At 44.6% G+C, this 20,132-nt stretch overlaps 1 protein-coding gene across 2 annotated transcripts in view; it reads left to right on the top strand.

Moving 5' to 3' along the window:
- Nucleotides 1-277: 277 nt before the first annotated feature.
- Nucleotides 278-20,132, top strand: part of CUL1 (cullin 1) — a 90,852-nt gene continuing 70,997 nt past the window's right edge. Inside the window, exon 1 of one of the 2 annotated variants that reach the window (XM_074366858.1) lies at nucleotides 278-418. The gene's annotated coding sequence lies outside the window, so the exon portion shown is untranslated. Of the gene's footprint in view, nucleotides 419-500; nucleotides 684-20,132 lie in introns of those variants that run through there. The other variant, XM_074366857.1, reaches the window with a different exon arrangement.

Genomic DNA, 20,132 nt, shown 5'->3' with positions numbered 1-20,132 from the left:
TCCTCCCGGGTGTTTTGGGGCAGTTTCTCCCAAGGCTGGTGCCCCCTACCTAAGAAGGTGACCCCTCCTCGTTCGGTACGAAGTGGCGGGAAGCCGGGTCCTTAGAGGCGGCCCCCGGCCAAGGGAGGCGGTAAAACCTGGAGGAGGATCCGGTGCGTCCGGCCGGGGATGGCCCGGGGGTTCAGGGGCCGGGGCTGCGGGCTTTCAGGTAGAAACCACTTCGCGAGCGGGGCCCCGGCGGCGCAGGGGGGACCCCGGGGCCGCGGCCGCGGCGGGCGGGAGGTTTCCGGGCCCCTCCCGCGCCGCGGACCGGGGGGCAGATGGCGGCGACGGTTTCCCGGCTCCCCCGCCCCGGACGCCGATGGCGATGCGTTCCGGCCCTCCCCCACCAGCTTCTCCCCCGCGGGAGCCGGAGCCGGTGAGGCCGGGAGGGCGGGGAGCGGCGGAGGAAAGGCGAGAGGGCGGAGGTTGCGTGGTGCAGGCGGCGGCGGCGGGAGGAGGGCCGGCGGGCGGGCAGGGGAGGAGGAGGAGGCGGGAGCCGTGTCGCACGCAGCTCCAGGCGGGGCAGCCCCAGCGGCTGAGGGACGCGGCCAGACCTTGGCGGGACGGGGATTTAACCGGGGCCGGGCCCAGCGACCAGGTGGAGACGTCGCGGGAGCCATTTAGGCCTCCGAGAAATGCGGGTGAGTGTCGGCAGCGCCGGGGCCGAGGGGAGGCGGCGGCGGCGGCGCAGGCCCGGCCCGGAGCCGCGGTGTCGCAGTGACTGGGGCCGCGGCGGCTGAGCGCAGGCGCCGGGCGAGGCCTGAGCCGCGGAGTCGCGGACGGCCGGGCGGAATGGCGGCGGGGCCAGGGGACTCGTGGGCTGAGGGCGGGAGGGGAGCGAGCGCGGCCCGGCCCTGAGTCACCCCGGCCAGCTCGGGCCTGGCCGGGCCGCGGCCCCGAACGCGGGCTCGGGGCGGCCAGGCCCGGACTACGCACTGGGAAAAAGCCCGATTCATCGCACCCGAGGCGGCGGCCTGGTGGCGCCCGCCCCTTTCCCAGCGCGACCGGGCTCGGGCCGCGGAGCCGGGCGGGCGAGCGGCCCCGGGCTGCTCAGGCGCGCGCGCCTCGCCTCTCCTAGGGCGGCGACCCCCGCGGGGCTCCGGGATGCGTGCCCTTCCTCCCGCGCCCCCTCGGGATCACTTCTCCCACGAGCGTCGCTTCTCCCCGACTCGTGTTCCCAAGTAGGTACGGGGCTCGCGCGCAGGAGGAGCCGCGGAGCCGGGCTCTCGGCTTTCCGGTTCCCTGCCCGCATTGTTGCGACGGTGCCGGGTGCTATTATTGGGTAATAGTCGCCCCTTTGCCCGGTTCTCTTGGGGCAGCCGGCCGGGGAGGCGCGCAGGGATGCGAGTGCTGCGGCCGAACGGGACGGAGCCCCCCGGCGCCCGCCGAGCGCCCGCGAGTCGGGCCGGGCCTGCGCCGCCGCCTCGGCGCGCCCCCGGCCCTGCGCCCGGCGGGAGCGCGCGCTGACCCCGCAGGTAACCCGGGCGCAGGCCGCCCGCGTGGAGGGGTCGCCCCGAGCGCCACTCCTGTCCCGTGTGGGATGTCGCGTGCTGCAGGCCCAGTGCGGGTTCGGGGAGAAACGCGGTGTGAGTATTCCTTGAGACTAATCCCCAAAGTTCAGGGTTTTCCCCCTTTGGCGAGCTCGCGGCCAAAAATAGGATCCTCTTTTCTGATTGGATGGCTGCTGTTGCTTTTAGTTCGCAGTTGGGGTTAGTGGTAAGGGTGCAAATGGGGAATTGCAGTACAGTTAACTTACTCAAGTATTTATTTGCTCTGTGTAATTGCCCTTCTCCGTGGTGGCATTAGAACCTTCAAAGTTAGGAGTGGGTCAGTGGTCACGTAGTTTTTGAAATGCAATTTATCGGAGTGACAGAAGGGAACTAAATTTACATTTATTTTAAGCCCTCAGCTTCTCGGACCTAAACTTATCTTAATACTCTGCGGAAGCGTGTGCAGTTGTAAGTTTAACGCCTCATTTTGTGGCCACCCTGTCTATCTGATTTTCTGAAATCCTGGCGCGTGTATGGGTTGTGGAGCAAAATAGCGAATGTTATTTCAAAAGCAGAACTAGTCATTTTGTCTAAGAATATTTGGCTGTATCTAAAGGAGTTCTTGGATATTAGGACAAATTTTACTTGGAAGTTCTGTTTGTTGCTTTCCGTGATGAGTCGAGAAGTAGTTGTTGCATCGCATTTCAAATTCCGAAGCAGGCAAACATAAGACAGGCTTACTTTAACTCTGTTATGCCCATTTTTGGAGGTTTCAGGAGAGTGTTCAGTAAGCTTGAGAGGGGTGGCCGAGGTACTTTCTAAAAATATTTAACTTTTTTTGGTCACTGGAATCATCTTTTAAAAAGTTATTTTACCAAAAAGGAAAAAAAAAAAACAACCTGTAGGTGTAGTGCAGGGATTTGAGGCCAGTTTATAATAATCCTCTCTCCCTTAGAGAGACCACAGGCTCAGGTCCTTGCAGGGAAGCCCCCCTTTCCTAATGCACGCCTACCACTTCGGAGAGCTAATAGTTCATTGAATGCCTGAATCTTACTAAATATGATCTTCTAGAAATAATTAACTTAGTTTGGGTTATCAGTACAGCGTAATTTCTCATACTTTTCAGACAGTGAATTCCTTAAAGGCAGGAGATACTCCTTATTTATTTTTGCATCCCAGAAGTAGCAGAGGACTTTTTTGAATGAATTAATCTGGATTAATTTTAACTTCTATGCCCAGTGTTTGACCACTTTGGATTTTGGCTGCAGAAACAGTCACTGCACTTACACTGGGAGAGAATGCAAGCTTTATATAATTGTTATTACAGCACCCCGGGAGCTAATACAGAAAAATGCCCCCGGCAGAAAAATACTCAGGTTTCCTTTAACATGGCAATCCGGGAAAGTGCTGAGAAAATAAGTTATTGTAACTTTAATTAGCTTTTTTTTTTCTTTCAAAACTAGTTTTAAGGTATAGATTTTTAAAATTTTATGTGTGTTTTTTTTTTTAAACAAGATTAGAGTCTTTTCCCTCAGGTTAAATAATTGCAGCCTTGCCTTTGAAATGAAATCCTTTAGTTCGTGAAGGCTCTTCCCTGTTGGAGAGAGTGGTGGTACCAGAGCTGATGTGACCTTTCTTATAGCAGAGACCGTTCTTGGGTCCTTGAGGGCCTTTTATCAGAAGTTCACGCCCGGGATACCCAGCAGGCATAGTGTGCCTTCTTTCCACCTGGAAAGCTCAAATGAAGGTGCTTTAAATTGAGGAGTAGTTACTTGGCCTTCTTCAAATAGAAAATGTGGGCCCCAAAACATAGGAGGATGTTTGCCTTTTATTCTTCACCGCTTCAGCTCTCCTTAGGTTCCAAAGCCATAGGCTTTCTACCCTCAGCAATTGAGTCAGTCTGGAGTAAAATGTCTTTTGGGGATCATTGGCTGAATTTTGAGCTTGTCTTTTAGATATGTCTGGAGAAAAGAGTGTACCATTTTTAAGGACCAATTCAAAATTTACCTTTTTAAAAATTATTTTATTTTATTTTTGGCTATCTGGTAGTTTCTCACTAAAGTGTCATCTTTTGTTTGCCTTTTGAAACTATTATATAGCTTCTAGAAAAGACACGTATGTGATGTATTCATTTATTTGTGCTTAGGCATAGAGCATTTTGCTTGGGGGAGAAGACATGGGCTCTAACTGGAGCTTAATTGTGCTAAGCTTCTGTTTCCTCATTTATAAAGTGAGATAGTTTTTCATTGGCTCAGTTTTCTTCAGGCCCTCGAGCTGTGTGGGTTCCATGGGCATGCCATAGCTTTTAACACTGCCAAGCATTTGAAGTCCTATGAAGTGTAATGTCATTCGTGTTTGGAAAGCAGACTTGCCAAGCCTGGGTTTGGTGGTCGTGTCCGTTTTCTCCCTGGGGAACCGTGGATCGAGGAAGCAGTCACCCGTCGGCGCCCACTCCGGGCTCCCGCATCGTTGCAGCCGCGTCCCAGAACTTGCCCGGCTGCCCTCTCCTCTGCTTTTGCTCCTGCTTACCTCTGCCCCGAGTACCGTGTCCCCTTCCTGTCACCCGCAGACTCCTGTTCCTTTGGAAGGATGCTCCATCCTGGACTGGGAGCCTTCTCTGGGGTCCCTGAACCCTGCCTGGGTCACGGTCCCAGCACTTAACCCTTTGACTGGATTTGATGGTTTCTCCCACTCGGCAGACCTTCCGTAGGGCTGGGACCTTATAACCGTGTGCCAGCACACCGCCTGCACCAGCTCACTTAACTCATAGTTTGTTCATGAACACCCTCCTGCTTCAACTCTTTACCAAGCCCCACCGCATAGAGGGGAAGACACTGAGGCTTTGAGAGGTGAAGGTCAGGCCCAGCAGCTGGGGGGCCTGAGTTAAACCAGACAGGGGCTCCAGAGCTCCCTAAGTGTCTGATTTATATGAAGGTGGAGGCGGAAAAGAGATAAAAATTAAAACGCTTAACGATTGATAGCTGGTAATTGATAAGTATGACAGAATTCATTATGCAGAAGTGGACTGACCACCAAGAATGGAGCTTATTCTTCTTGGTCTTTTAGTAGCTGGTGGACATTGAAGGAGATTGATTGGGCACTGGTGGGGAAATGAGCAGTCCTGGAACTTTGGGACTATTATTAAGTTGGGTGTGATAATGCGACCTGCTGGCCTTGCAAACATTTATAAAGCCATTTAAGACTGTATCTGACAAGCTGTGATTTTTTTTTTTAAAAAAGGGCCTGTGTCAGAAAATACTTTGGAAAACAGACTTTATGAAATGTGGGCTTAAAAAATGTGTGTGTACTGGTGAAAATGCTCGAAGTAGTAAAAATGGTTGTATTTTAAGGTGGTGAACTTGTGTGTGTGTTTTTAAAATATTTTTCCCAAAATTTTTTAAGAACCAAAATGTAATACAAATGATCTCAGGATGGAGGCCTCTCTCAGCCTAACACCAAAAGTAAAAACTGTAAAGGGAAAGGGTCTTTTGATTACTTTAGAAGAATTAAACTTCTGTATGTTAAAATGCTATAAAGAGAATAAAAAAGCAAATGGCAAACTGAAAAAAAGTATTGTAAATTACAAGCAAATTAAGTTTCCTTACTATAAAAAGAGGGCTTATAAAGCAATAAGATAGATAGGACACCCTCCCCCACCATAGGAAAAAAAATGAATAAACTGGCAATTTATAAAGATCAAGAAACATGAAAAAATTTCCACATTTACTAGCAGTACTACTAAAAATGCAAATAAGTGAAATACTGTTTTTAAAATTTGGGGCATAGGTTGAAAAATAAACCACTTCTGGTGAGGGTGTGGAGAAATGAGTCCACTCATACATTGCCTGAAAAAAGTATACTTTTTCTGAGAGAAATATGTTAAAAAAAGAAAAAAGCTTACAAAATATGTATGCATTTTGAAATAGCTAATCTACTTCTAAGGATTTAGTCTAAGAAAATAAATATAAAAAATGATTATTCTTCTGTCATGGGCACACTTATTTAGTGCCTTCTTACTGAGCCTTTGTTTTCAGTGTTTTGCTGTTAAGGATGATTATCTCAGCACTTTCAGACAGACCTTTACATTTCTGTAATTCTGTATTCAATGAGGATTAAAGGACACATACTATAAAACAATGTGTGTAAGGTCTATACTTTTATTTTTTTGATGTGTATGTACATTAAAAAAGATAATCAACCAAAATGTTCATAGTGATTATCTGAGGAGTGGAATTATGGGTTATTTTTAGCTTATTCTGGTTTTTATTTTTCCTTCCAATTCTCTGTTGTGCTCGTGTATTTCTAATAACAGTGGATTCATTTATGAAGACAGAAGACAGGAGAAGCAGTGCGCCTACTTTCAAACAAGATGCTTCTGCTTAGTTTAATGCTGGGGTCACTCTGGTGGTTGCTTTCCTTGCAGGTCCCTTTTCAGGCGTGTTGGCACATGGGGTTAACTGTCTGACTTCTAGCCCTTGGGTTCTCCATGCAGCACTCATCTTCCCGCCACCCCCACCTTAATCCTCCAGCCACTGCAGGTCCCCTCAAGTTTCATGCCCTCCGTGAGACCGTCTTAGTCCCATGAAACTCATTTATGCTTGGATAGTTCGTTGAATTAAACAGTAGATAACATCCTGATGGACTGTCTTCAGTGGGGAAGTTTCCTTATCTTAGTGATGCTGTGAACTTCCTATCTTTTTTGCCTACTTCACAGCTCCTAGTGAGAGAAGATGAATTTTTTTAATTGGATGTTTAAACCTGTTGTCATTATGCTTAAGAATAGAAACTTGCTAAAAATTAGAAAAAGTAAATTCTTTTGGCACACTTTGTAGCTTGGAAAACTAAAAAGCTACCATTGATTTTGGAAATGTATTCTAAATGACACAGATTAGGAATACTGGGGGAAATCTGAGAAAGCAGGTGCATAGGCACTTGTCATCTGTTATCTAAAATGGTGACGTGTGCCTGGAAAGGACTCAAAAGTCAGGACATAGGAGAAAGGCCAGAGAGCTGGGCCCCACCCCGGCCTGTAGGAGGGGAGGAGGCCTGCCCTGGTCAGACTAGAAGGGAAGGTTTGAAATCCTGGAGCCGGGGACCACAGGCTTCAGTCCCAAGGGGAATCCCAGGCACAAGAGCTGCAGGCTCTGTCCCCTCCCCAGGCCCCAGGCTTGCCTTTAGGAACTAGGAGACTTTGGTTTGGGCTCCAAGAGTGATTTCTTCTAACTTCTCCAATCTTACTGGTTCATCTTGCAGGTAATAATACCACTGTTACTCGGCACTTAGAGTGTGCCAGATACTGGGCTGAACCCACGCTGGGGACTTCGGAGCTGCTCCCCCTCAGCTTTCTGCTTTTTGCAAATAAATGCCTCATTTTGGACAGAAGTCTCTCCTCCGCTTCCCTGGTTGAAGGTAGACTTGGACACACAGCGCAGGGCAGCTTACTAGTCAGTCGTCAGCTAAAGGCTTCCGAAATCAGAGGGTCTCCTGTTTGATACAGTGATGACAGTCCACCAGCAGGGACCCAAAAGACAGAAGGGAAGGGTTAGAGATGCTGAGGACACTTGGCCTGTTGAGCCGTTCTGCCTGAAGTTGCTGCTCGGTGGTACTTCTGCAAGTGTTCAGCGCATTGATGCCTCTGCCCTGTCTGCGGGGTGTACTGTTCTGTTTCTTAATGTCTGCACTTAAGCTCGGGCATCTGTGGTGAAGCCTGTCATGCAGGTAGTCACTTGACATGGTGAAGCTTTGTTCGTCACTATTATTTTTATAATAAAGGAGCTCAGCTTTACCACTCCCTGCATTTCAGTAATTTTTAAAAAATGATTTAGAGCAGTATTTGTCCATCCGTGTTCTGTGACATGTAAGATGCTGAGTGGGAGGGAAGATGTTTGAGGAAATAAATTCCGGAAATGCTAGGTCGCGTGCTGAGGGGCTTTTAGTAAATGAACGTAGGTTGCCGCACTTACAGGGGACATGTAGCTTCCAGGGTGTGCTTACGTCTGTGTGTAGACTGGGTGTACCCTTAGTTTAATAATAGCCTTTGAGGGAAGAAAACCTTGCTATCAGATTAAGGAGTATGTTTTGTTTTGTAGAGCATGCACTGACTTTGGAATAAGAGAGGTGAACAGTGCCGTGCCCCGCGGTGGAGCTGCGGTTGGAGTGAATGGCTGGGTTTGCTCCTTCCCTCTAGGGTGGGGCCCAGGAGCATCCTGGGCCAGTCCTGTTCTTGGGAGCAGGGTGGGCAGCGCTGTGGAGATTGGGGTCCTGACGAGCACAGGGTGGGACGTGTAGTTGTCTAGAAGTGTTTTTTGTTTCACTTTATTCCTGGTCTAAGTGTAAATCCCAAATGCTACGATAGGAAATATCAAAAAGAAATTTGTTTTGAGCACAGGGGTCAGCGTTTATCCCCACTCACTTCTGAGGAGCAACAAGCCCAGCGCGTGCACCCTTCATGTTTTCTTGGCAGTGTCATGTGTTGAAAGTACTTTTTAATCCTGGGAAATTCTGGTTGGTAGCATTAACTACAAAAGTGGTTCCAAAAAGTTAAGCCTGAACTGCCAGGGTTTTAAAAGCATTTCAGTCCACTGAAACTCAGACTCTGCTTTCCCTCTTTAAGGTTCTCTTAGATCTTTCCGGATCATTTAAGTTGGTTCTCCTGCGTTTCTAGCTCAGTGGTTTGCAGGGTGTGAACACTGTTCACGCAGTATGTTTGGGAGGTGTAAGTGGGCCTGTTTTCTAGAACATTTTGGCCCCTTTCCGGGGGGGGGGTGTAACATGCAGATTTTTCCAAACTTCTGGACCAGGTGAGCATCCTTTTTTCTTGAGTGATCTCTTGGCATTAGCTTCTGTGGAGACACTTTGCTCTTTCCTGACTGTATCTTCTTCTCTTAAATGGACGTTCAGGAGATGCCTCTTTGACTTGATTCTCTGCTCTAGTTCCTTTTGCTGTGGGGGTTTTCAGTTTTGTTTTGGCCAAAGCAGTTCTGACAGTTTTCACTGTTGGCTGGTCGACTTCCACCTGAGCTCCATCAGTCCCCCTAATGGCCCCCAGGGCTTTTCCATCGCTGGCCTGCCCTTCTGTCCCCACCTGCCCCAGTCTGATCTCTCTTGCTCCCCAAGCCGGATCCAACTTCTCTATTTCTAGCATTCTATCCGAGACTTTAATTTTCCCCCCGTGTCCATATTTAGTGAGCTACCAAGTCTTGTTAGTTCTTCCTTCATAATGCCCTGTATCAGATCTTCCTGGTTTGGTTCTGTCACCAGCTTCATATTGTGTGTGTTCAGGATTTGTCACGGCTCCCTTGACTACAGCGTCTGTCCCCAGCGGGTGTTGGGAGCACCGTGATTGGCTCTAGTGGGCTCTGCTCTCTGTGCTCCCCGTCCTTCACTGCACCATCTTCTCTCCTTCTTAAGCTAGGAAAAACTACTGAAAGTCTGGCTGTGGCCAGTCCTGAAGCTTGCGCGGTGGCGGGGTGTTGGTTCTGGCTTTTTGTCCTGGTTCACATTGGGAGTATGATCTCTACCAATAAAACTTAATGTAATTTCAGTAAAGTAAACCAATTTGGGGATGTTCTGTTAACTTTGAGATTTAACCTATTATAAATTATAAACGTAGAAATTTTCCTTTGATAGGCTCTGATTTATGGAAAATGTTTGTGATTAAAGAATTCACAGGGTGGGAGGGTATAGCTTAGTGGTAAAATGAGTACTTAGCAGGCATGAGGTCCTGGGTTCAATCCCCAGTACCACCATTAAAAAAATAATTAAAAAATAAATAAACCTAATTACCACCTCCTCCTGACTCCAAAAAACAATTTTTTAAAGGTATCATAAAAAAATTCACAGATGTAAGCAACAAACCGTATGTTACATTAAAGTTTGGGTTTTAGAGGTGTGCATGTGGGGAGGGATGAACGTCCACACTGCTTTCTACGGTGGATAAACAGGCGAGTGTGTGTCCTGCTCAGGCAGTAGATTCTCTTAATAGTTGTTGTAAAAAATGACTATAAAACACATTCAGATGACTCCCTTGGCAGCAGTAAGTCTTAACTGCAGTGTTACATTAAAAAGAGGGGTTTTCCCCCCAAAACGCAAAGGGTGATTTGTGTGCTTTATTGACAGTCCAGCGCGGACTATGTGAGTTTGTTACATGCGTACTTTGTGTGTGTTATCTGAAAAAAATTAGTCCTAAAGTGTGATTCTTTCTATCGTTTGTTGCATTTATACTTTGCAGAATTTGATTTATTTGCAAAGTTCTGATGTCTAAATTTTATTTTAAAAAATTGAATCGTGTTTGTGAAGCTCAAGGCCTGTATAAAGTACCCATTTTTAATAGATGTGAGTTCTTGAAGAAAACTACAGGAGAAAATCTGAATTTTGTGATTTGGTGTTCTTTTAAAAAACATTAACTGTTTTCAACTGGGAACATGGTTTGATGGTCTTCAAAGTAAGCTATTCGAAGCATCAACTTGAAAACCTTGCTTGAGAAAATACACAAGTTAATGAAGTTTATTATGTGAAATTAAGAATTTTGACAGATTTCTCTGATGCTTCCCACGCAAAACTTGATCTTGACTGCAAAGATGATGGTACTGCCCCAGTCTCTACTGGTGTATGGATAGAAATCAGTAACCATCTCAATGTGTAGGGTGTTCTTTATTCTTACTTAAAAATACAGGTTTTAATTACTGTGGAAGTGAAATGAGCTGCTTTTGTGTCTCTTCTGCCCCTAAACAATAACCAAAACCCCCACTACTTTTATAGTGACCGTAAGAACGCGTTGTACAGATCATGAAGGAAATGCATTATGAGTTTTTGCAACTAAAAAGAAAGATCGTGACTTGGAGCAGGTCAACTAAAAAAACAAAAACAAACCCAAACCAAAAAAAAACCAAGTTAAAAAATGCTGGAAGCTTAAATCGGTTTCAGAATCACCTCTCAGGTGAAGCTGTTAAAGGTTTTACCAAAATTTTTCCTCTGTTATAGATACAGCCAGATTGTTTTGGTCAGGGTGGGGAGCAAGATTTTTTTTAAAACCCCACTCCTGCCTCCAAAAAGGAAAAAAAAAAAAAGCCTCCCTTATTGGAGGTTATCATCAGATGGTATATTTTCATGAACTCAGAGGATGTACTCAAATAATTGAGAGACTGAATTTAATCCAATAATTTATCCTTGAGAGATGCAGCACCTAGGTTTGATCTCCGCATACCTTCCCCCAGTATTTATCGTGTCTTAAATCTCTGCTTGATGTTGTAGCAGCCAGTAAGGACACTTCCAACGAGGTGCTTTTGATCAAGTCAGCACTGCAGGTGTGCACAGAAGGGGGTGCAGATCTCTGCTGGGTGGACCTCCAGGGGTGGCAGATGCATCTGACTCGGTGGCCCCTCATGGTCAGGAGCGCTGTCCACGTACCAGGAAGAGGGCGCTGTCCAGTTTCTCTCGTACCTTCAGTAAGGTGAATAAAGTGGTAAGCTGTATTCAAAACAAATCAAAACATAAAAGCTCCAAATCAGATAAAGAGTGTAGAGGTAGGACTGTTCATTCTTCTTGAACCAATTTGTAGTGAAGTGGGAAGTGCCTTTGAAAGTTCATTTAGCTAGTGAGAGTTGTTGATCAGAATTTTTGAACTTAGGGTAATTTGTATTAGTGGAAAGAAAGGTAATGACAAGGGTTGAAAACCCAGATGAGATGAATAGCTTCTTGTTCACTTAGTGATGTGGTGGCTTTCAAAATCTGCTTGTTTAACAGATGTTATTTCAAGGCCTAGTCCTCACCCACTGACAGGGCACACCATACACCACACACAAGGGAAGTCTGGAACTTAGGAATGGTGGGCACTGAGCTGAAACATTTCTTGGAAACGAAAGTGACAGTGTGTGTGGTCGAACAGCTCATCCTTCACTGAAGCAGCATCCTCACCTGGAGAGGGAGAGACTTGTCACCTACACGTGACATGTCATTGTGCCTTCCCAGCTGAAGGTACGGGTCTAGCTTCCCACCCTTGGTGCCCTGAAGATATCTCCTGTACCACCAGCATCCAGGGCATCTCAGGAGTGAAAACCAGTTGCTGTTTGTATGTGTGTTAGTCTGGGTCCTGACGGTGCTGCGGCACCAGGACAGAGGAGAGGTGGCTTGGATGCTGGTGTGCAGTGAAAGCTCGGTGGCGGGTTTGCAAACTCAGTGGATTCAGTACAACAGCAGCTCATCCACCAGCTAGGAGACAGGTGAGAAACAGTTTTTCCAGCTGGTATTTTAGAGTATTCTATTCAGCGTTTTTGGTGGTGGAATGAAATATTCAGATGAATTTTAAGAAAAGAATGAGATTTCTAAGAAAATTTGAACTTTCAGCAAGTGCTTCTGCTGGATCCCCAGGGCCGTCTGAAGACAAGGCCCCCTGCCTTCTGATGATAGATACGCTTTGGTGGGAATCTGGGGAAGGCCCCCCTCCCCGGTGTTGCCAGTTATCAAGGGTATTGTGAATTTTCCAGGCACCGTTAATTTAATTCATTTTGACTTAAAAATAAGCATGCTAGCTTTGACACCCTTCCCCCCCCCCCCAGAAGTTTTTTGTTTTCTTTAAGTACCATGTTAGGAATTTCAAGGACATCTGATAACCTTTAGTGACGTGTTAATATGAAGAGTAGCAAATGCTTACTGTGTGTCAGGCGCCCGTCTAAACATTTTATTGACAGAACTCATCTATTTCCTCACAACAATCTTGTAAGATAGGTACTGTTATTTTCCCCATTATTTATATATATATTTGTATTCAAAATTGCAGATCATTCTAGTCACAGAAGTTAAGGGATCTGCCCAAGTTCACACAGCGTGTGAGCTGTGGAACCAGAACTTCAAAGTCCCTTTTTCAGTTTTTTGAAAACTTCCAGTTGCCATTTACTAAGCTGATCTCATGGCCCGCACATTAATGGACCACAGCCCTCAGATGAAACACATAACCGGTGCAGATAATCATCATCAAGTGTAATACCATTTCTCCTTGTTGCAAAGTGAATGAAAATGCTTAGAAATGAAATACATGCAAGCCCCAGGCTAGGCCGTTGAATAAATTCGCCTGTGAAAGCGTTGTGTGTGCTGAAGCTGAGAGCTGCAACTCAGCCCTTGGCCGTTCATACGGACGAACTGGTCAGTCTCCGTAGCACCTCTTAAATATTAAGTGGTTGTGGTCATCTTCAAGTTTTTAAAGCAGTTTATACCGGTGACGCTTCCACCCTCCTGGACGTCACATAGTAATTGAACTAGGAAGAATTTATATACTAACTAAATTGAGATTCAGTTATGAATTGAACAGTAGTTAAGACTTTTTGAGTGACTGTATGTAGATTTTTAGGATTTAAAAAGACCTCTGCTATTAATTGTTCAAGTACCAAGAATAAAAATTGTTTCCTAATTCCTAAGATGTTCATAGGAGAAAATGCCATACTTAATGACATTCAAAATTTCTCATAATTAGCAGATTGTGTGTGTTCAGGGAAGTGAGTTGAATTAGCATATTTTTCTCTATTTATGTAATTAGAAAGACAAAGATTGATCCCAAGGAGAAGGCGGCTATATTAACTCATTTAGTGTTAAGTTTGAGGGCCTACTAATTTCAAAGCTCTGCTAGTATTGACGTGGGAGAAAGCATAAAACTAACTGTGAGGCTTGAAACACACTTGCTCTAGTCCTCCCCCAGGATGGTGGGTCCTGGTCTTGTTTCTTAACTTTGCAAAACCATCAGGTTTACAGTTTTATGGAGGTTTGAATAATTATAGTTCTCTTAAATGTTATACATAATGCAAATGGTGTGCCCCACCCCCTCCCCATTTTTCTCAGTACTGTACCATGTGGTAGAAAATTAAATGACATGTAATTAACGTGTTCTAGCATGTTTCTTTGTTGTAGTTCTGTACGCTGATGGGCTGGGTTGGTTTTGGGTTTTTTTAAGTATCATCAGTGATTTAGATGTGTCCCCAAAATATGTGGAGGAGTACTTTCACCAGTGTTTCTGGAGCCCCTGCGGTGCGCCAGGGCACTGTCTGGTCCTGAAGATTCAGCTGTGAATTAGGCCCCTGCCTTCCAGCCTCTGGGCGGAGCCCACAAATCAGACGTACTGCCTCTATTAAATCCCAGGGTCTTGGGGCCAGAGTCTGAATACAAAGAAGAACCTCTGTTATTGATATACTTTCCATTTTAATAGTAACAGGTATAAATATAAAATCCACTTATTAAAACATCCATTATTCAAATAGCAATAATTAGCAAAATAACTTAATTTTGAATTAAGAAAAATAAGCAAATATAATATTTAATATCAGTGCTAGTGTTTTGTTTGCTCATGTTTTCTAGATTATAAAATGCAGGTTATTTCATGAGCAAAATAGAGAAAGCAAAAGCTAGCCTCTACTTTCATTTTTTGGTTTTGATTTTTTTTAAAAAAGACCTTTTTTTGAGCATTTGTAGGTTCACAGTAAAATGAAGGGGAAAGTACAGAGATTTCCTGCATCCCCCTGCCATGACACATGCAGACCCCCCCCGTCATTAACATCCCCCTCCAGGTGGTACATTTGTTACTGTTGATAAACATGCAGTGACACATCATAATCTCCCAAGTCCATAGGTTACATTAGGGTTCACTCTTGGTGGTGTACATTTTATGGGTTTGGACAAGTGTAAAATGGTGTGTCTCCATCATTATAGTATCATAAAAACAGTTTCACTGCCCTAAAAATCCTCTGTGCTCTGCCTGTTTACCTCCCTTCTCCCCCCACCTCCACCGGCCCCCACCCAAACTCCTGGCAGCCACTGACAGCTTTTTGCTGTCTCCTTTGTTTTGCCTTTTCCAGAATGTCATATTTTCGGAACCACACAGTATGTAGCCTTCTCAGAAGGGCTTTTTCACTTAGTAAGCATTTAAGATTCCACCATGTCTTTTCATGGCTTGGTAGCTCACCTCTTTGAGTGCTAAATGATATTCCATAGTCTGGATGGACCACGGTTTATTTATTCATTCACCCGCTGAGGGACCTCTTGGTTGCGTCCCAGTTGTGACAGTTACAGAAACAGGTTTTATAAACGTCTCTGCAGGTGTTTGTGTGCACTTCAGTTTTCAGCTCCTTTGGGTAAATACCAGGCAGCACAGTTGCTGGATTTTCTGATGCGAGTGTGTCCAGTTTTGTGGGAAACTGTACCATGTTGCTTTCCCACCAGCAGGGAATGAGAGTTCCCGTGGCTTCGCCTTCTCACCAGCGTTTGGTGTTGTCAGTGTTCTGGATTCAGGATGCTGTAATAGGTGTCTCACTGTTTTAATTTGCATTTTCCTGATAATGACACAATGTGGGGCATCTTCTCATTTGCTTATTTGCCGTCTGGGTATCTTCTTTGGTGAAGCCTTTGACCCATTTTTTAGTCAAGTCATTTTCTTATTGAGTTCTAAGAGATTTTTGTATATTTTGGTTAATAGTTCTGTATCAGATGGGTCTTTTCCAAACATTTTCTCCCAGTCTGTGGCTTGTCTTCTCATTCTCTTGACACTTTCTTTCCCAGAGCAAAAGTTTTTAATTTTAGTGAAGTCCGGCTTATCAGTGATTTTTTTCCCCCATGGATTCTGCCTTTGGTGTTGTGTCTAAAAAAGTCACACCTTACCCAAGGTCATCTAGATTTTCTCCTATGTTATCTTCTAGGAGTTTTGTAGTTTTGCTCCACTTCTGTTTTTAAGGAAGGTTTTGCAAATAGTACATGCATAATGTTCAACATACTAAAAGTATCCTCGCACTTAATGGGTTTTAATCATTTTTTGACTAAAATCAAGTGAGTTAGATGGGGTTTTAAGGATCACCTACTCCAACGTATTGGTTTTTTCAGAAGGAAGAAGAGAGCTGTTAGCTGGGGAATTCCTACTAGGTACCAGCCATAGAACTAGACCTTTCTACATGTGATGTCTCATTTAAATCTCTGTAACAACTCTGAGAAGTTGGTGTTTGGATGGTTTAATTTAGGAGTTAATAGAACTAGAAGTGTAATCCACTGAATCAAATGTCTCCTTCTAAGTGAATGACTGGCGTTGCTCCCTGGCTTTGGATATTATGTGTTTGTCTCTTCCCCGTAGTGACTGATGAAGTATTTTCTCAGTCCCGTGTGGGGTGATCTGAGCTGGGGATCATCCTGGTGACATCACCAAGGAGACCCCTGTCAGAGGGCAGCGGGAAACATGAACTTTCTTTTGGACTTAGAATTCAAGGCTACATACGTTCAGCTGTGAGACATTGCACGGGAGTTTTATTATGAGACAGCTGTTGTAAGTAATTAGCAGTGGTTGTATTTTATTATTTTTTAATAAGGTCTGTGATTTGTGTTAGAAGTTGAAACATGATCAGTGTCATGTGGTATTCAAATATAAGTTTTATAGTAGTTATGCTTGTATGCTGGCCGTAGAATTTGAAAGGAAAACATGTCTCGCTCACTTCCATTGTGCAATGGTGAACGGGGTAATAAGTCATTGCATTATCATTATTGAGCTAGTCCTGGCTGACACCAGACATCAGGAGAGGCACGTTTCTGTTGGTTTCTATCAGCGACAGAGTCTAGCACCTTCTCCCAGCCGTAGTAGGTGGTCCGTTTCCCTGTGGCTGCAGCCTGGCTCTCACTCTGTCAGAGCTGCATCCTTTTTTTTTTTTTTTTTTTTAATGGAAGTACTGGGAATTGAACCCGTAACCTCGTGCATGCTAATCCTGCGCTTTGCCTACCCTCCCAAGGACTGCGTTCTTGAGAGCACCATCTCCTGGCACTTCCTACAGTCAGTGACTTTTTCACCATAGACCTCCTTGATTTATCTCAGACCTTTGACCTTGTCGAGGACTCGAAGTTTTAAGTTCCTTCCTTACACTTTGAAGATTTTACCCATGTTGATGCCAACAGTTTTACCTTTTTGCAGATTATTAAATGTATTTCTTTAGGTGTGATTTCCTTGGGCTACAGTCCTGTATTTTCAAACTGACTGGGCATTTTCATTTTGATGTTATTTTTAAAAATCGCTTCATATTCAGCATATCAAAAATTAAGCTCTTTGTCTCCCCTCTAGATTCAGGCTTCTCGTAACTTTATTTTTCTTAACAATATCACCTTTTCTTTTGGGTTGTTTCTCTTTAACCCCTTTTACCCATGGTGTTTTGCCAATGTGGGAAAATTTTTAAATGAATGTTCAATTTAGTGATATAAGGAATTTTATAATTATAGATTTATGAGCATCTAGATGATCATCACTTAATCTAGAACTTCCATGAGACTTCGTGCTTGTAAATTCCTATTTATTTATAATTATATTTGTTACCAGGTATTAACTAAAACAGAGAGCACCAGTGGTTGAGATACTGTGTGGCCAACTAGGGCTCACAGATGTTTTTATAGCTTTTACAGTGTAACTTTTTGCTTTTTTCCAATCATGAAAGATGTCCAGTAAAGAACAACAAACATCCACTCCTGAGAAGTACACGGTAACATATTTTAAATATTTCCTACCTAGGGTATAAAAGCCATTATGTCTAACTACTGTAATTCCAAAGCGTTGATGAGCACAACTGATACTGGCGATAACTGTCATGGCATAATGGGAACATCTGTGATTTCCTGGTGGCAGAGTCAGAGGTACCGCTAAAACTGCTGTGGTCTCTGCCTGCATTTGTAATTGGGGGAACTGTCGACTCTCGGTCAGGGGTTAGTGGGGAATAAGATGTACTTCCCCCCTGCCGTGTGCGCACCCCCCCCCCCGAATTCTCTCCCTGGACCCCTACTGATGTCTCATACCATCTCCACCCCGTTTCTTCCCTCCCCCATTTGTGGCCATTTGTATAAGGGTTCTATTTATCCTCCACTTTTTTCTTTTTGAAGAGAAAAACAAAGAGATCTGTACCTGTGTGTTCATATGTACTCCGCCCCTCGCACATAAAAGGAACCTTGCCTTCTTCAGTTACTGTGTCCACCACTGAGTTGTCAGTAAATGGGGGTCGCCCTCGGTCCTTTTCATAACCACACGGTGCTCCGTTGTGTGGGAGCTCCCATCCTCTCCTGATGGATTTTAGGTTGGTTTTCAGTCTTCGGCAGTGACTAAACTTGAGTTTACAACTTGTAGTTTTTGGCCAGTTTGTTTTGGGGATAGATTCTTAGGAGTGAGATTGCTGGGTGATAGGGTCAGTGCACCTGTGTGTCATTAGATGTGGCAGTTCTGTCTGTGTAACTGAACATCCCCACCAGCAAGAGTTAAGTCCTTCTGACTTAGTAATGTAGCATCTGTCAGATTCCAGAATCGAGTTAGGTTTTTGGAGATTTGAAAGTCCGGGTTTGAGAGACAGCCCTCTTCATCCTTCATCCCCCAGCCCCCTGCCTACACCTCCCCTACCCATCAGCTTCACTGTCATTCCTGCTTTGTGTGGTCTTAAGCATCTGGCCTTTGTCTTTCCGTTGCTGTGCCTCTTTAAGTTAATTTCACTGCTGCCAGGCCCCCTTTCATCCCGACTCCGCGGAGCTGTCAGACTCGTGTTTCTAAAGTCACGTTAGTCGCGTCACTTCCCTGCTCTACAGCCTTACCTGACTGTGTTGCCCCCTCAGAATAAAGGCCCCTTGTCCGGTTACTCCAAACCCACCCTCCTGCCTCTGCCGCTTCCAGCATCACTCAGCCCCCTGTGCTGCCTTGCGCTCTCCTTCCCTTTGCTCAGCACCCTTCCTGTTCCGCTGCTGCCCCCAAGTCCTACCTGGGAAGCAGTTCAGAGCACACACTTTGTAAAACCTCCTTGGTCGTGGTAGCCTGGAAGGATTTCTCTCTGACCTTGGGCTGAAGTTTTGTCTGTGTCTTTACTGTGGTGGTAAAACATCTGTGCCACGTGACAGCTCTCCTGGTACCTTCAGCTGAGTCTCTTAAATTAGGTGTTCACGTGTTTATGTTGCAGGAAAGTAGGAGCCCCTCTGTTGTTAACATCTTAAATAGCAGTTCTTCAAGCTTTCTTTCCAGTAGAACACCTGATGATACTAATTTTCGGGCTCTGGCTCCTACACATGCAGAACCTGGTCATTGTAGAAAGATGCATGCCTTTCTGTGAATGAACTGAATTTGACCCATAACAGTTTATAGCTGATATGCTTTAAAGCTGTCTTTAAAAACAATTTTATTGAGGTATAATTCGGATACCATAAAATTCTCTTGTTTTAAATGTATAATTCAGTGATTTTTAGTAAAGTTAAGAGTTGTCACAATCCAGTTTTAGAACATTTCCATCACCCACAAAGATCCCTGTCTGCAGTCACTCTCCATCCCCACCCTCGCCCCCACCCCACCGCAGCCCCAGACAGGCACAGGTCTCTAGTTTGTCTGTTCTGTACATTTCACGTAGTAAATGGAACCCTGTAACATGTGGTCTTTTCCTCTTGGCTTTCATCAGTGTGACACGTTTGGTGTTGGTCCAGGCTGCGGCATGTATCAGTAGCCATTGGCCTGCTGGTGGGCATTTGGGTTGTTCCACTCTTTGGCTTTTATAAATAACATGCTGTGAACGTTTGTGTACAGGTCTGTGGGTGGACATATGTCTTCTTGTTTTGGGGGGAGATACCTAATAGCGGAATTGAAGGGTCATGTGGTAAATTTATGTTAACTGAACCTGGTCTTTAAATGGCCAAAATGTTTGATTACTAGCTTTGAGTAAAGACATAAACATGGCAATTTGAGCGCTTATGATACATTCAGGTCTTGGGAATTTGGCTCTGAATTGATTGTTTGAGAAACAGCAGAGCCCATTTCCCATCTGGGTGTCAATTTATGTTGTTTCTCTTAATATTTAGCCATGGATTTAAAGGTTTTGAATGACTAAGTGGAGACGAAATGTCCGCCAATATCTCTAGAAAGCCATCTCTTAGGGTGTTGATTGGAATTTTTTATGCTTCTTGTTAACTGTAATTGTTTAAACTTAATTGTAATTGTTCCCTAGTTCTATCGAGAAATGGAATAATATGTTTAAGTTTTATAAGTAAGAGTAAATTTTGCAAGCCTTGTATTTCAGTAGTGAAGTCGGGTAGGGTTATCTAAGGTAGTAAACACCCTTCCTGGTAGATGTACAAGTAGAACCTAAATACTGAATGCAGAAGTTTTTGGTCTACATTTGTAAGATATTGGCCCCTGTTGTAAACTGACTGTACTTCAATTTTAAAAATGTAAAAAAAAAAAAAAAAAAAAAGATATTAGCCTCTACTCTGGTGTCTTTAAGATTCCTTTGATTTTAAAAAGTGAAAAACTTAAATAATTAACATTCAGATACTAATAAATGAATGTTCAGATGAACTAGAAAACTTTAAATCCTTTTGGGGGTGTATGAATAAATGTCCTTTTCATGAATTGCCAGCTCTTCCTTGAGCTGGTGGTTGCAGGCATTTGGGCTTGTCAGTACACAATCACGTCGTGAAGCTTTCACTCATCTTTTTTGCTTGGCTCCTTTGGAAGCTGTGTTGTAATCTCAAATTGAAGAGTAAGTCTTAGTGGCAAATTTTTAAGGAAGTGGAATTAAGAAGTCTCCCCCTCCCAAAGAAACAGCGTGGAGTTGGGGAGGGGGGTGGTGATGGACAGAA

This window comes from Camelus bactrianus, chromosome 7 (genome assembly GCF_048773025.1).
Source record: "Camelus bactrianus isolate YW-2024 breed Bactrian camel chromosome 7, ASM4877302v1, whole genome shotgun sequence".
Taxonomy (NCBI): domain Eukaryota; kingdom Metazoa; phylum Chordata; class Mammalia; order Artiodactyla; family Camelidae; genus Camelus; species Camelus bactrianus.
This window is presented reverse-complemented; position numbering and strand designations above follow the sequence as displayed.